Genomic DNA, 16,493 nt, shown 5'->3' with positions numbered 1-16,493 from the left:
AGGGCTTCAGGATAGTAGTTGTTATAGGGTCTCTCACACAAATTTACATGGGATCTTAGGTAATTTTATCATTGGAAACTCCACATAGACATATCAACCTAGCTTTCAACATAGTTACTATCTTCACAAGTTGTCCTCAACATACAATCATTGCTTCCTTCTTTTCTTCAATATTAAAACTTTCTTGTCTTCACTCCTTGCCACTTGCATAACTAATCACATACTTTGACTTAAATTTCCTCTTCCATGGATGGGTTTCTTGACTCTCGTTCTTCCTAAAGACGACTATACTCTACCCATGTTGTCATAACTAAGATGGTGGACTCTCCCACCCTCCTCTTACATGAGTTTACTTTCCCTCATGCTTCAATAACTAGCTAAGACAACTCTTCTATCAAACTCATACATGGATTGACTGATTGGTATTTAATTACTCAGATGGTGATCATATGGAATAGAAATTAATATGGGAAAATGACTTGGGAATATAGGCATGTGGATTTCCCCCTCGCCCTATACCTTTTATCCCTCTTTCTTGTGGAATCATAGCCCCTTATAACTATATTTGTGTCCATCTTGCAATTAGAGGTGTATCTTATTTTATTATTTAGAATATACTATGTTTACATATTATATCACTTGGCCCTCAACCATTAACCATATTTACAAATTATTCATTGTTAATTTGAGAACTAAAAATAGGATGCTACCTATAAAACAAGTAGTCCTTCTACGTGGATTTTGTAATGCTTTGATAGAATTTTAACAAAGGCCTTAATTTCTAGTACAATTTCTTGTTTTCTAATGATATCTACAACAAACATGAGGCTCATAGTTAAGCATCATTATGATTATGATTCTAACTTGTAATACTCACTTATTATATGAGTGCATAGAACAAACCATATCTTATATGGTTTTTCCAAAAAAAAGGTTGATTCTAATGTTGCATCGAGAGGTGTAGATTGTCAGTTTTAACACTTTAAAACTCTAAAAAAAAAAAAAGATATAACTTTGTGTTCATGATTTTTAAATTTTAGTTATAATATACATATAAACCAAAATAACGTTACATTTGGGATTACACAATAACATGATTGCTATTTTCTATTTCAATTACAACTTATATATTTTGTGGTTTGTTATCTTTAACATTGTAAAAAATTGAAAGGGAAATGTTTTATTTAAATTATTTTTTTTTGAATTGTATATTTTGTTTTCTCTTGTTAATTGAAGTGTATTTTTTCAGTGAAGAGTAACCCTTCAAATTTGATCACTAATTTTGAGAGGTCTATTATTATTTAATAAATGACTCTTACATGACTAACTTGTCAAATATTTGCACCATCAATTATATTGAAGAGGGAATATGAAGGTGGCTAGGTACTAGTTGACATGTATACAAAAGAAAATTTATTGTTAAAATTAGGTACACCAAACAATTACTTTAAAAAAATTTGTGGCAACATACAATAAAGTGTTTGAATGATCACCATTCACATACAACAAGACTATAAATAGGGAGGATGGTATAAAGTATTGAACATCACTTCTTTTCTAACTTTTTCTTTGAGTGGGCCTCATTCTCAATGCATGATAGGATTTAATTATGGAAATTTCTCATAAAGTTAAATATCTTACAATTTCAATATCCCTAGTCTTTGTTCCAAGAATATTAGGTCATTTTGAATTTCAATAAGGAAAAAAGAGAAACTTTGTTATGGCATGAGGAAGAGGATATCCAAGGAGTAGTGTGATGATTGTTTCCAGTGTCTTTCTAATAAGTTTAAATTCGAAAAAGAACCAAAAGAAATTTAAGTACAATATACAATTACCATCGCAGAGTTCAAATGATTGCAACTATGACTAAAAATATGCAAGAAAAGGTGAGGGAAGTGAAAAATAGAATAAGAAGAACATTGAAAGTATAGAGAATGAAAATGATGCAACCATCATTGCTATTATACAAATTACTATGTGATGCTAGGGGACACGATATCATAGAAAGTATTTTGGACACAGAATGGCATTCAAATGCATTGAATACATCATGACACAATAATATAAGGCCATCAGGCCCATGGGTGAAAATTATAACATGGGTTTCCCAATTACAAGATTAAAAGTATTATTCAAAGCATTAATGCCTAATATAAAAGTAGATTTTTTTAAACAAATGAAATAAAATAATAAGCATAGTTAATTTATGAAATTTTTAATTGAGAAAAATAAACATCCCATAAAGCGAACAAAGTAGGGAAAAAAAACTAGAATGCATTAAATGCATTAGTAGTAGGGCACAAAATTCAATTGGCTTAGTGGAATTGGTGCCACAAAAGAACGAAGGAAAGAAGCCATGTAAGCATCAACCTAAGAGCCATGTTGAAAACTTATTGAATAGTTCTTGAATTAGAGACATTTATTATAACAATAGCACATAAAATTTTGATGCCTTGGTGCTATGACATAGGATAAATAGTTGTTTTTTTTATAATGGCCGGACAATGGTACAAAAAATAAGATGTGTGTCTAAAATATATATTCAACTCATCAATCGGTTAAGTGACAAAGTCAATAGTTGAATTTGCTACTTGCTCATCTCATGGTCCAAACACACATGTCAATTAGAATTCATCGACAACAAAGGTTATGTATCCTATGAAGCATAACTTGTATAAGTTGTAAACAATAACCAAGAAATTATAATCAATGACCAAAGGTTTTGTTTCTCATTAATCTAATCAATGAAATAAACTATGGAAACCCAACCATGAAGTTTAAAGCCTATTATTCCAAAGAATTGCACACCGAAATACATATAAGAGAATATAAAGACATTCCAAAAACAAATCCATATAAGAGAATCTAAATCCATTCCGAAAACACTTTTTGGGATATAGAGCCTAAAATCAACATAACATGTTCTAGCTAGTAAATCCCTTAGAAATTGTAAATGTTTGTAAACTAGCCAATCAAAGTGACAATAAGTATTTTAGTTGTGGAAGGAACCAAAATAATCTAGAAAATAAAATCAAATATGAATAATTGCACCACATGCATAGCAACAACTAACACAAACCACTTCCATCCATTCTAGTGATACTTTGCACAATTCACAGAGAATAAACAATGCACTAACATATTAGACATGAGATATTTCTTTTTGTTTTTCATTTTTGTTTTAAACTAGAGCAAGAAAATTTTGAGTGATTTATTAAGATTGCATTCTAAATAGACATGATAGAACCAAGAACACAATAATACATATTTCCCTCGTTGAACTAGGTATTGTTTATGTAATTAGTAAGTAAATGGACACTATTAGAGAAACTATAAAATGTCATCTTTATAAAAAAAATGCACCATTGTCTTTCAATATTCTATGCCTATTTGAAGCAGTAACAAAAAAATCACTAACATGTAACGTAGTAATAAACACCTATCCAAAATCCTTATATTTACCATCATCCATGTAATGAAAAACACAACCATATTAGAGAAAAACAAAACACTTCATACACAAAACCACCAATAAAATACCACAATACAATACACTCCATTGCCACCCTCCCTTAAAAAGTGTTAACTCTTTGAAAAATGTGCACTAGGTTCTTCCAATATTCGAGACCTAAAATAATCAACCACGCCAACATTAAGGAAAAACACAACCATATTACACAAAAACAAAACACTTCATACACAAAACCTACACAAAACCACCAATAAAATACCACAATACAATACACTCCATTGCCACCCTCCCTTAAAAAGTGTTAACTCAATACCACAATACAATACACTCCATTGCCACCCTCCCTTAAAAAGTGTTAACTCTTTGAAAAATGTGCACTAGGTTCTTCCAATATTCTAGACCTAAAATAATCAACCACACCAGCGTTAAAGATTGTGGCCAATAAGATATAGATATAAACAAAAGAATTAAATCCCAAAATCACAGATGTGAAAAGATCGCCTATCGAACAGAAACACTACTAAGTAAATTAGTCAATTATCAAAAACAAGAAAAACCTTTGCCTACAAAACCCATACATAGTGCAAAACACAAGCACAGCCCTTATAAGGTAGTACAATAACACAACCTAACACAAACACACTACTACAGCACAGAGAAGACAATACCCAGTTTATAATCATTAAGATGTAAGAGATGCCGGTCCCAATCACCACCATAAAATTACCTTTAAGCCTTTGCTACTTAGGATTGATTTTGCAGAATAATGGATATACAATGAACGGTAAAGATGTACACCACTGTACCATCCCATTAAAGACAACGCAGGCTATCTATTTCTTGGTTGACCACGGTGTGCCGCGACCATGAGCACTTCTTGCAACTTAAAGTGGAATGGATTCTTCCATGTGTATGATATTCTTACATAACCGTAATGTACCGTAGTCTAAACGTTAAAAAAATTAACATGTACTCGGACAGAAACCAGGAGTTTATTCCCCTAAAATCAATCTAGTTGCCATAAGTTTGAAAAGACCAAAACCGATAAGTTTCTTGAAAAGAAAAAAATAGTTTCCATATTGTTGTATGTGTGAAAAGGTCAAGACTCAAAACCAAAGTCTGCCCTCCAAAGTAAAGTGGAGCCTTCTCGAGGCGAGGAAGAAGCGAAGAAAGATCTGAAGTCAAGATGAAGAACAGGAGAGGGGCAGCTATAATGCCCAATCGAAATCGTGGACCCGCGTAACCCGTTAATTACCTTCTACCTTCGCCGAAATATCGCTATGAATGGTGGTGGTTGTAGGTTCGACTATAAAAACACTATATTCCACCGCGAACCCCACGCAGTGGTAGAAAGTTTCACCCCCGGCCCCGTGACGCGGTATTTTACTCCGGCAGCATTGCTGCTATAAAACGACGGGTTTGCAGCCTGGGATCATCACCAGAATTTGCGTTAGCAGCATAACGATGGCGTACACGAATATGGGGAGAATGATGTCGATCATGAGGTTGCTATTGGCCCTCACCGCAGTGGCGAAAATGAGTTCTTTGTTTTGTTATGTTTCTGCACAACAGGGAGTCGCATCCATCATAAGTGAAGATGTTTTCAATCAATTTCTGAAGCACAGAAACGACGCCGCATGCCCGGCGAAAGGCTTCTACACCTACACCGCCTTCATTGCGGCAGCTAATAGTTTCCCAGACTTCGGAACAACGGCGATCTAGAGAGCCGCAAAAGAGAGCTCGCGGCTTTCTTTGGTCAAACTTCGCAGGAAACCACAGGTATTATTAATTTAGCCTCCTCTAACTCTTCTGTCTCCCTGCCATGCCTTATTGTTATTAATCGGATTAGGATATACGGGTTTCCACAGGCGGGTGGGCAACGGCCCCAGACGGCCCATGTGCGTGGGGTTACTGCTTCAAAGATCAGGTGAATAGCGGAGACAGATACCACGGACGAGGACCTATTCAGCTAACGGGGTAATATTTCTATATCTAAGTTTTGTTAATCCGCTTCGAATTCTACAAATACAAATGCAAAATAAAACGAATGAATTTGAAGCCTAATACATTTACTGGTGTGTGAGTAGGGACTACAACTATAAAGCTGCGGGGGATGCATTAGGTTACGATCTCGTGGTGACCGATGCCACGATATCGTTTAAAACGGCGGTTTGGTTCTGGATGACGGCGCAGTCTCCGAAGCCTTCGTGCCACGACGTGATATTGGGAAGATGGAGTCCGTCAGCCACCGATACCGCTGCTGGCAGAGTGGCGGGATATGGAATGGTGACGGACATCATAAACGGTGGGCCGGAATGCGGCACAGGCACAATAAGCGACGTGCAGCAGGGGCGCATCGGGTTCTATCAGAGATACTGCAACATGCTGGGCGTGGACGTGGGATCCAACCTCGACTGCAAAAACCAGAAGCCCTTCGGAACTTAATCTCTACGCTACCAAATCATCACATCGACTACTACTGTTTCGTGTTCTATGTTATGGTCAGCACAGAGTCTACCGTCTACTGATAGATAAATAAATAAATAAAATGAGTATTGCGATAAGTGGTGATGTTCGCTCACTGGATGCGCTCCCGTCCCTGAAAGGAATTATTCATACCTGTACTGCCACTCATGTTTTTTCACAATAAAGAAGAAATAACGTGTTTAATTTTTTATGGTTTTTTTTTTTTTAATTAAAAATATGTAAAGATAATATTTCAATAAATAAATTATATAAATGAGTTACAATATTTTAGCGTGTAATTTTTTATTAACAATAATGTAACTAGTAATTACAATAGAGGTTGCAAAGATAATCCCATAAGGCATAAATTTTATGGCATAAATTCGAGATTTCGGGATAAGGCCATTGCAAGTACTCTGTTTCAATCTTGCTTGCTCTTTATAAACAACATTCCTGTCCAAAGCAAATAGCGAAACAAGACTAAAATTAAAAATCAATGTGTTTTGTGAAACCTTATCAGATGTGTTCAACAAGTAAAAAGGTAAATATAGTACGATCTATATATTTTTTCTCTTCTTCTAGCACAAGATACAAACATACATTTTCTCTCCTCTTCTAACACAAGATACAAAGATTACATTACATTTACTCTGAAACCATTTAAATTTATAAAGCTATTAAAATCCTTCATACCTAAATTATCTACAATCATTTTTTTGCATTCTAACACAACCAAACCATTTAAATTTATAATGCCATTAAAATCCTTCATACCTAAATTATCTAGAATCATTTTTTTGCATTCTAACACAACCAAGCTAGGATAATAACAGTAGTGATTATGGAGGTCATCAACCCCACCCTAGAAGATCAAAAGTATCTCTCTATTTTAACTAGCTCAAAGAGGAAAATTAATATAGCTAAGATTAGAATGAATTCTCATGAGCTCCATAGTGAAACAGGTGGTTGGGCAGTTCCTAAAACACCATGGATGGAAAGGATCTGCCATCTATGTGAGAATGGGAACATCGAGGATGAAAATCACTTCCTCTTAGAGTGTCCTGCGTACAACCACATTAGATCTCATTTTCACAATCTTTGTTACAATACTAACATTCCTAGCTTTTTACAATGTCAAAATTATAGTGAGCTCACTAGGCTTCTCTCCAAGTTTTTTGAGCATAGGAACAAAATCTCATCATCATCATCATCATGAAATCAATTTCCTCTTAAACAACTTTGAGAATATCTGCATTTGACAGTCAACAATGACATTAAGAATTCAACAGAGAAAATAAAAAATATCTCAGAAACACGTCTATGTTTGTTACCCCAAAATGAAATATTTTTTGAAAATAAAATCCCCGGATTTTGAAGAGAAAATGATTCTATGAGTGAAACCATCCCCTATCAAAAACCTCAGTATAAAAAAAAAAATAAGGAAACAATGAACGTGCAAGATTTAGTTGTCCAAAATGCATGGATTTATTGATATTCAAGGATAGCCAAGAAGTAATGTAGTTTTTCTGATAAAAAAATTATTTATGGATAAATGAGAATAGTAAATATCTACCAAGCTTAATAGATGGGTGCAAACAGAATATATCCATGGGTGTTCTCAAAACAGAGATATAGAAATTCAATAATTGAAATTGTGAAAATAGAACATAGAGTATTTTATGTACTAATTATCTCCGAACCATGTTCGAATGCATATTCTGGAGATTCATTGGACAATATTAAATTGGTTGAAACCATATAAAAGTGGTTTGGAACCATGGAACTAATAGTATGCTCCATGTTGAGACAGTATAAATTTTTAAGTATAATAAACTACTTTGGAAAAGAGGATGGTAAAGGAAATTTTTCATGGGAAAAAATATGAGAAAAAAGGTAATTGTGTGATAACAAAGAGTTATTTTCTTAAAAATTATTGTAAAAATCAGCAAAGTGTTGTAAGATGGGATATAATATCAAAGTAGATTGTGGTTAAGAGAAAATTAATCACTGTAATAACAAAACAAGTAAAATAATGTGATAATATCAATTTTATAAAGTGTAATAGATAAGCAAGCTCTTGAAAAATATACTCTGTTTCCAAGATTTCACAAGAGAAATAGATCAATCTCAAAGTATTGATACACACATACAGTGTAGTTGCAATGGTTGAAAAAATAGTTCAATAATTTCCCAAATAAAAGCTACAGGTTACTACTCCAGGATCACATCCCTCTTCAAATCATTCATACACAATAAACCAATGACAACGAACTTACATAAAACAGAGTAATCGATATTCATTATCAAACCATTATTGATTTAAAGTTACAGGAAATTGAGTAATGGATAGTCATTATCAAACTATTATTGATTTAAAGTTTTCTAAAATCGATTCATGAATCAACCCTTAAAAGAAGTGATATATCATGGTTTTAATCCTCGTATAGATCCATATGCACTCCACTCAGGCATATGATAAAAAATTGATCCCAAGTAATAAAGTATCAAATACTACATTCTATGATCCCAAAACCACTGATATATGAAAGCTTTAAGGTCGATTAGCACACCACACCATGGAAATGAAATAATGCAGCAATATATCTATATCCTAGAAGAAAAATTAAATAAGAGAAGAGGGGAATGACTGAGTTGGCATGCCCATCAGCTAGCTTCTTTCCTTCTAAATAGGTTAAATCACAAAGCTTATTATAAACACAAGTGATGACAAATAAAAACTTACATAGCCTTAATATTGAAAGTACTCAATCTTTTACAAAGCACAGAGGTATAATAAAGTCCAATGACCTTATGGAGCAATCCCAAGAGCTAGGGTAGAATATATAGTTACAACATAATCATTGGCTTGGATGAGAGCCATAGCTTGACTATTATAATAGTTAAAATACATTGCCAAGCTAAAACTAGCTAGAGCAGTTATGAAACAAAAAACATGCAAATCACAATAATCCATGAAGAGATAAGTGTGGTTGTGCTCATTTTCCAATCCTGGTAAACTGGAGATCTTCTTGTAGAGAGGCTAGTCACTTGCTCCTCATCAGAGTTTTTCGCTTCAAATACCTTATAAACCTTTTTGCCAATAGACCAAATTGGGTGAAGGGAGTCCATTTTCATCATCTGCAAAATCTGGAAAAGTACTTACGACATGAAAAATGACGCTTGTGAACAAAAATCCATTCTAGTAAAGCATAGGAAAAACTTCAGTAACTTTGGCACATTACCATGCCTGCAACTGCTGCCACAGAAACAAAGCCGCTTCTTATCTGACATACAATTTTAGTGTAATGCATAACTCTGACTGCAAATTGACAAAATTTGAATATAAAGGTTGAAAATCACGTAGAAGTCCCTTGCAGCCAATCTTGAAATATATTAAGCATCTGCAGTTATAGTAGTGGCTGTGTGAAGTAACAATGACAAGATAAAGATCCATAAAAATAACATTCACTCGAAGGGAAAAGAACTTCATTAAATTTAGATGAAGTAGTGATTTTAAATAGATTCTTGGAGATAAAACTAAGAATTTGTTTAAAATGGTTCTCCTACCAAGGGAATAATTTGAAGGATTGGAAATAAAAATTCAATTAGCTTATTCTTGCATTTGACACTTGAAAATTGGATCAAAAAACTCTCTTTGTATTAATATGCCTGAGAAAATCCTACCCCATTCAATCCCTTTTCCTCTGAATAAAAAAGAGATACATTTTTATATCATCTGTAGCAGTGTATTTTTCGACAGCTACTCTGATGCAAAAAATACATACATTGGAATGCCTCTTTTTGCCCCGCTAATGATAGACAAATATCATGCCTTTGATCTTATCATGGGGGCTTCACTCAATGAACCTCTGACCTATCACGTGCGTTTGTGGCATATTAAACAATACCCTTATTTGACTACATATTCGAAAATACCCCTAAAAATGATATTATTTAACCCCCTACCAATACAAACCCAATACACCTTCCAAATTTAAAAAATTTCCTACTTACACTAGATATTGTACGTATCCATTTTTTCATTAACATTTTTTATACCCCTTTATATTTTTTCATTAACTTTGAGGTCCATTTTTTTATACCTACCAATATAAAAACCTTTTACCCCCTATATATCCTCCAATATATTGTGCCATTTCTTCCTCAATATATATCCCCCAATATGAACCCACGTGGTATGGTATTGCTCACTCAGTGAAGCCCCTGTGGATCTTATGAAGCAGCACTCGATGAAGATGGAGAAGCAGCAAATGCTTCCATTCGTTCACCCATCAAAATCTGTTGGTAGCGGCATTCCTCGCTGCAGAATGCCATGTCACCCCTACAATAATCAGCAAACAGAGAATGAGACTAACTCTTAAGAATGGGAAATTTTAATCAATTCAATCGATTCTCAGAGGTTTAAATCAATCGTGTGATCATTATAACAGACCTATACATGTAGATGTCTTTTCCATGGTTCAATTGCCATTTGCAAAGATAACAAGCCCTGAGAAAATGGGCAACAGGAAACGCTGGAGCATTTGAATAGCTCTGAGCTGGCCATGCGACATCCCATATTTCATGTTCATCTTGATTTTGAAGAGGGTATTGCACAATTTCACACTCTATACCGCAATGAGTATGCATGTTGTTTGTGCTCGAATTTGAATCACGGGATATAACACAAGTATAGCTCTCTGAATGCTCCATTCCTGTTTGATGGGTGGATTCTGTAAATCCATGGGGAGAACCAATCGGTATTGTCTCGCTTTGCTGCTTGTGAGAACTCAACTGGTAATCAAAGTTGTTTTTAGGCCAATAAGTGATCCCAACTCCAGAAAAGGTCTTCAAATCCAATGGAGAAATTGGGCTTTTGGCCCCCTCTGAATTTGAGGACCCCTTTGGATTGAAACCTATTGAGATCCCAGGAGCATTGCAAAACCAGTGCTTGTCTTCTGGCCAGCCTCTGGTGGGTGATGAATCTGATGGGTAATTAGGCATAAGATGAAGCATCATCTTTTCTCTCCTCTTTTCCATGATGCTACTGAGAACTCACCCCTCAACCAACCCACTTAAACTCCCTTCTTAAACTTGCTTAGCACACTCTCTTCAATTGAAAAATAAAATGACGTTCAAACCCAAAAATTCCTTGTACACCATTCACATGCACAATCCCATACAACTTCGGGTACACTCTTCCACAAAACGTGTAGGAGTCCTTGGAACTGGTGACAGATATACTAAAATAAAGAAAACCTTGCACTACAAGCCTGGTCTAAGCCTCCCTGGACGTAATGAGCATATATTGATCCTAGTGGGAGCCTAAGAGAGCCTATAAAGAGAAGAAACATGATTGTAGGATTTCTGCATAATGAGAATGATCAGCATGCTACACTGTCTTTACGAAAGAATATTACTGTTCAGCTATCAAATTGAAAAATTGCCAGAAGATTTCATGTGCCCCAAGCTGGTGAGTTTAATCTTATCTGAAAATCCATTAATTTATCCTATTCTAGAGAACTTTCTAATCAAGCTCAATGCTTTGAGGGTTCTTGATCTCTCCCATACCCAAATAGAGTCACTGCCAACATCGGTCACTCAACTCACATTGCTTGAATTTCTCACATTGAATTCTACTAACATCAAGGAATTGCCTCCAGCTATATGCAATCTTTCTAGGCTTCAATTCTTGGATCTTTCAGACTGCAAAGTCTTAACATCATTGCCAAGTGAGATGTCTAAACTCACTTCGTTCAAAAGACTACATTTGAGTATGGGTATGGAAAAATCTTTGAATGATCCCACAAATGTTGTGGCTCAGAAGGATCTGACAAATCTTATAGAGCTCTGTTTAGTCTTATTTTCAAAATTTGATGCACTAGCAACCATAATGGGAAATTGGCCAGAAATGAGGCATTTATATTTGCATCACATAAACAGGAATAATCTTAAGTACAATCTTCCTGATTAGATGCAGAAGATGAAGAAGTTGCAAAGTCTTATATTGGGTGATTACATTGGAGTGAAATTTCCCAAATGGATGTGTGACTTTCGACAGCTGGAAAGGTTAGAATTGGATGGGAGTCGCTATGTGAAGGAGCTTCCTCCGTTGGAGAGGTTGTCCACTTTGAAATTTCTAAAACTAAGGAATTACTCCAATGTGAGAGACTTGGGATTATTAGTTTAAAGAAAAAATCAATAGCGAAGAAACTGGTGAAAAAGCAGAGACAGAGAACCGAAGAACAGGACCGAAGAATAGGATGGAAGAGATGTAAGTGTGGAGAGAAATGGGGGAGGAGAAGGAGAAGGCCAAGTCCAAGTGCAGTCATTGTGAGAAGGAGAGGTGTTTCCTCCATCACCTTAAGGTAGAGGGCCTGTACCAGCTCCTCTGCAGCTCCTGTGTCCTCATGACTCATTGGAACATGTATGTAAACTAGTTTACATAATCCATATAATCCATAGATGAAATTATTCTGAACTGTATGTTCGGCTCAAAATACAATATATATCTCTAAAACAAAAATGTATCCCAAAGATAAATTTCCAGTATATATAGACCTATAATAATCCAAAAAATGCCAAACGTATTCCAAAAATAAATTTCCAGTATATAGACTTATGACAATCCAAAAAATGCCAAGATAAACATAGCCAAGGCAAACATAACGAAAACCTGTAGCAAGGTCAGAACATTCAAAATATAAACAAGTAAAAAGACTTAGGTGTAGCATATACTAATATGCAGAGGTTATCTCATGGCCCCCAAAGCCAGATCATAAAACAAAATAAACCAAAGCCTACATGTTCCAGCAGCACAAAGCTCAAAAGTAAGCCTAATTTGAATAACACGACTATTCCAATAACAAAATATCTTTAGTAAAATAGTGGCAGTTAACATCCTACGTACTAGGCATAGCTGTAAAAACACTCTTGGAAGTAAATGCATGAGATGTGACCTATGATCACATAAGTACACCAAGCTCAACATTGTTGTTGGCATGACGTGTTCTGCGATTGGACCAGATACCAATGGGGTTTCAAAGTGTGGTGCTTTTATCAAGGAAGAATGATAAAGAAGGGTAAAGAAGACTGCCATCAGCCCAGACCAAAAATAAAAAAAAATGTTAGAACAATACTTACAATGTCTGGACTTGCACCTACTTGGATTTTAAGCATAAAATTAATGAATCAGATCGTGGACACCACAGAATATATGCATTTAAACTATATAGGAAAAAGGGTCCACGCTATAAATGTTGACCCTCAGAAAGCCCACATCCCACACGGTGTCATGGTCAGGTAAATTTCAGTGTCATTTAGCTAAGATTTGCAGTTAAATGGTCTTGAAGATTGACCAAAAAATATTTTGGTCACAGCAGTACTAGTGACCCAAGAAACTCTTTAAATCACCCTGGCTCTAAGGGGGCTTAACAATAAAATTTCATTAATGCTTCTCTGCATGCACTGAATGACAGATAAACCCTTCCCAATGAAAATCAAAATAGCCCTTAAACTTATCAAACAAGGATCTAGATGGCTAAGAGCCAAATCGTAACTCTGTGGAGGGTAGTTATGCCGAGGGTCTCTTGAAATTCTATGCCTGTCCTAGCGTCGTCCATGTCAATTTCCAGCACATGGTGACCGCCACTTTACCCATGGCAATGCCCATAAGCAAACCCTTCCTATGTTTGCATTGCCAAAACCCTAATTCAGATGCTAGTCAATCTCTCTCCAGAATTCAAACATTTTGTAGGAAAATTAAACCTAAAAGTTCCAAATGCGTATTCATAGAAAAATCCAAAATTTATCTCATCAAATTACCTCTATATCAAAACCCAATGAAGAAACAGAATAAAAACTAGGCATGGACATCCTCATCGAACCAATTTCTCCACCTCTCATGGCATCCATTATGTGTACCCTCAATTTCAGTGTCTGAAGCCCAAGTGGCCACCCTGCTTGGCCTGCTCCATCCTGCAAAAAAGTACCACATGAAAGACTCGTTCACTCACCCAAGAACACACAACTTCATCAAATGTTTGTGGGGAAAAAGAAACATAAACTGCAAACTACAGATCTCCATAGAGAATTTGAATCTTTTGCAAAGTAATTGATGTTGTAAGGAGTCTCCACCCGGTGATCCATGGAGGAGTAGAAATTAAGATGAATAAATTCAGATATGTATCTATAATTTCCCTGGAAACTTAAGTATTTATCAACATCATTCAATTAAAGATCAAATCTGCGAACCATCGTAACAGTGGCCAAAGAAAGGTAAGAAATGTCTAAATGAATTCCTATTCGTGAACAAGAATAACACGTTGTTCGATACATACCGATTCTAATCCATAGTGAAGAAAATGGTGAAACAACAGAGACAGAGAACCGAAGAACATTGTTGGACGAGGCCACGGAGGAGCATTGCTGAGACAACAGGTGAGCAAGGTTTCCGCTCCTGTAAGCCAAGGGAGAGGCCTAGGATTGGTATCCCCACTCCAGACGTTGGGCGATGGCTCCTCCTCTACTTCATAAAGTCCCGCATACAGTACTTACAAAGCAAATTGTAATGCCTAGCTCGGAAGTGATGGCTCCTCCTGTGCTTCATAAAGTCCCGCATGCAATACTTTCAAAGAAAACTGTAATGCCTAGCTCGGAAGAACCTGCAGAAGAACTATTAGTGCCTAGATTTAGAGGAAGGCGAGGTAAGAAAAAATGCCTAGATCGAAAGAACCTGCAAAAGCACTGTCAGTTCCTGGATTTAGAGGAAGGCTGGGTAAGAAGAAAATTTCGTTAGAGAATGGTAACTGAATAATACCAGTTTTTAATCAGATGGCAGAGACCATTTCTATCATCTAACACCTAAATCAATGACTCACAATAACACAGTGGCATGGGAGGAGAGTTGATTTCAGAGGGAACGCCTGAAGACGTAATTATATAAAGATGTTACAATATTTCTTTGTATTTTTAATTAAGAAAAACATAACAAAAAGAAATTAAAACAATTTAGAATGACTTTTTAATATGATTGGCATAATTCAGCTTATATATATATATATATATATATAGATATATATATCGACAAATATATATATTATTTTTTTTTTATTTTTTTTTTAATTTTTATTTAGGTCAACATGAGCAAAATTTCAACTTTGATGACATAGTTACACATCATACTCGGCTATAGAATGTGCCTCTTGTCTCAATAAGAAATTTTCATATTTATTATTTTATAAATGGATTCATATTGCATTTTTTAATTTTTATAATAATTTTTGTGAAGTGTTATTCAACCAACATATGTCATTTCCTTGGCATTATATGCATTGCCATGTCCCTACTGCTACCACACCATGTTGTTATGCCACATCATGACCATTTTGCGATCTCTTCAAAATGAACATCATCACACATACCCTGTCATCATTTTTATTTTTGGGAAGCAACCACACTAAGTGTGAAAAAGGAGAGGTCATTGGGCATTGGCATTGTTGCCACCCTCTCCAATATTTGCCTTCAACTATTAAAAAGGTGCAATTGAACAGAAATTTGGCAGCCATCTTTAAAGCCACAAAAGTAGTCAAAGGTTAATCATACCTCTTCCAATGGATGATGCTCAAAATTAGCTGTTTCACAAAATATTGTCACCTTGACATTCTGCAATTTGTGTGAGTCCATTACCACTCATACTTTGCTCCTTGCAAGTCTTAAGCCTCAGTTCTTCATATCAAGCCTTGAAAATAAGAGAAAGTCCTCAAAAGTCTATAAAACTCTTGTTCCACATTTTCTCTTAGCATTACCTGTAGTCCCGCACCTAAAGGTCATGTCCCCTACACACCTGACCACTCTGTCTGTGTGTAATGGGTGCGGACCCCTGTAAAACTCAAAAAGGCGCAAGTATATTCTTAAAAACTCACTTTGAGTCATTTCTAGAAGCTTCTGGAAGGAATCTTAAGGTGGCAAGTTCGCTCCTTTAAGGTTCATGCATCCCATACCTTAAGGAGCTAACTCCTTGATGTGAGGAGCTTATCCCTTTGAAGGAGGACTCTATCCCTTCATAGGTGGACCTGTAACCTCCTTCCTTTGCACTATAAAATGAAGCATTGGGCTGGTTACTTAGGAGGTTAAAAGCTGAATATTTTTGAGGTGAAATGCTGCTAGAACTTAGTCTTCCTAATTGAGCTTTTGTGAGGAAAGATTACATACCTCTTTGATCTCATTTGGAAGAGTGTGAGGCTTGTCAAAGTAGAGGAGATTCCTGTTTTAGACCCTAGGAAGAGCTTGTATAACATGAAGGCACCAAAGGTTGTAAAGTTCTTCTATTTTCAAAGTTAATACAATCAAGTTTATTTTTCTCAATAAGCTTTGTTTTATGGTTTATTTTATGGATTCCTTGATCACCATTATGAACATGATTTATTATATTAGCTATGCAGGTGTTATTTGACGTGTGCTTGTTTGTGATTGCAAGTTCTCAAAAGAAAACTCTTTTGGACAGTTGAAGGATGGCTACTACAAACTAGCGTTAGACTTAAGGTAGGGTCTAAAC

The 16,493-nt window shown here is 35.5% G+C and overlaps 1 pseudogene across 1 annotated transcript; it reads left to right on the top strand.

Annotated features, from left to right (window-relative positions):
- The first annotated feature begins 4,916 nt into the window (after positions 1–4,916).
- Positions 4,917–6,036, top strand: LOC149189145 (endochitinase-like; annotated as a pseudogene). Its single transcript, XR_016256331.1, has 3 exons — positions 4,917–5,251; positions 5,341–5,449; positions 5,560–6,036. The product of XR_016256331.1 is annotated as an endochitinase-like (transcript).
- Positions 6,037–16,493: the final 10,457 nt, after the last annotated feature.

This window comes from Pinus tabuliformis, chromosome 3_1 (assembly GCF_031772625.1).
Source record: "Pinus tabuliformis cultivar Carrire ecotype Pingquan chromosome 3_1, CPIR1, whole genome shotgun sequence".
Lineage (NCBI taxonomy): Eukaryota > Viridiplantae > Streptophyta > Pinopsida > Pinales > Pinaceae > Pinus > Pinus tabuliformis.
Note: the sequence above shows the minus strand (reverse complement) of the source record. Positions and strands in the feature narration are given on the sequence as shown.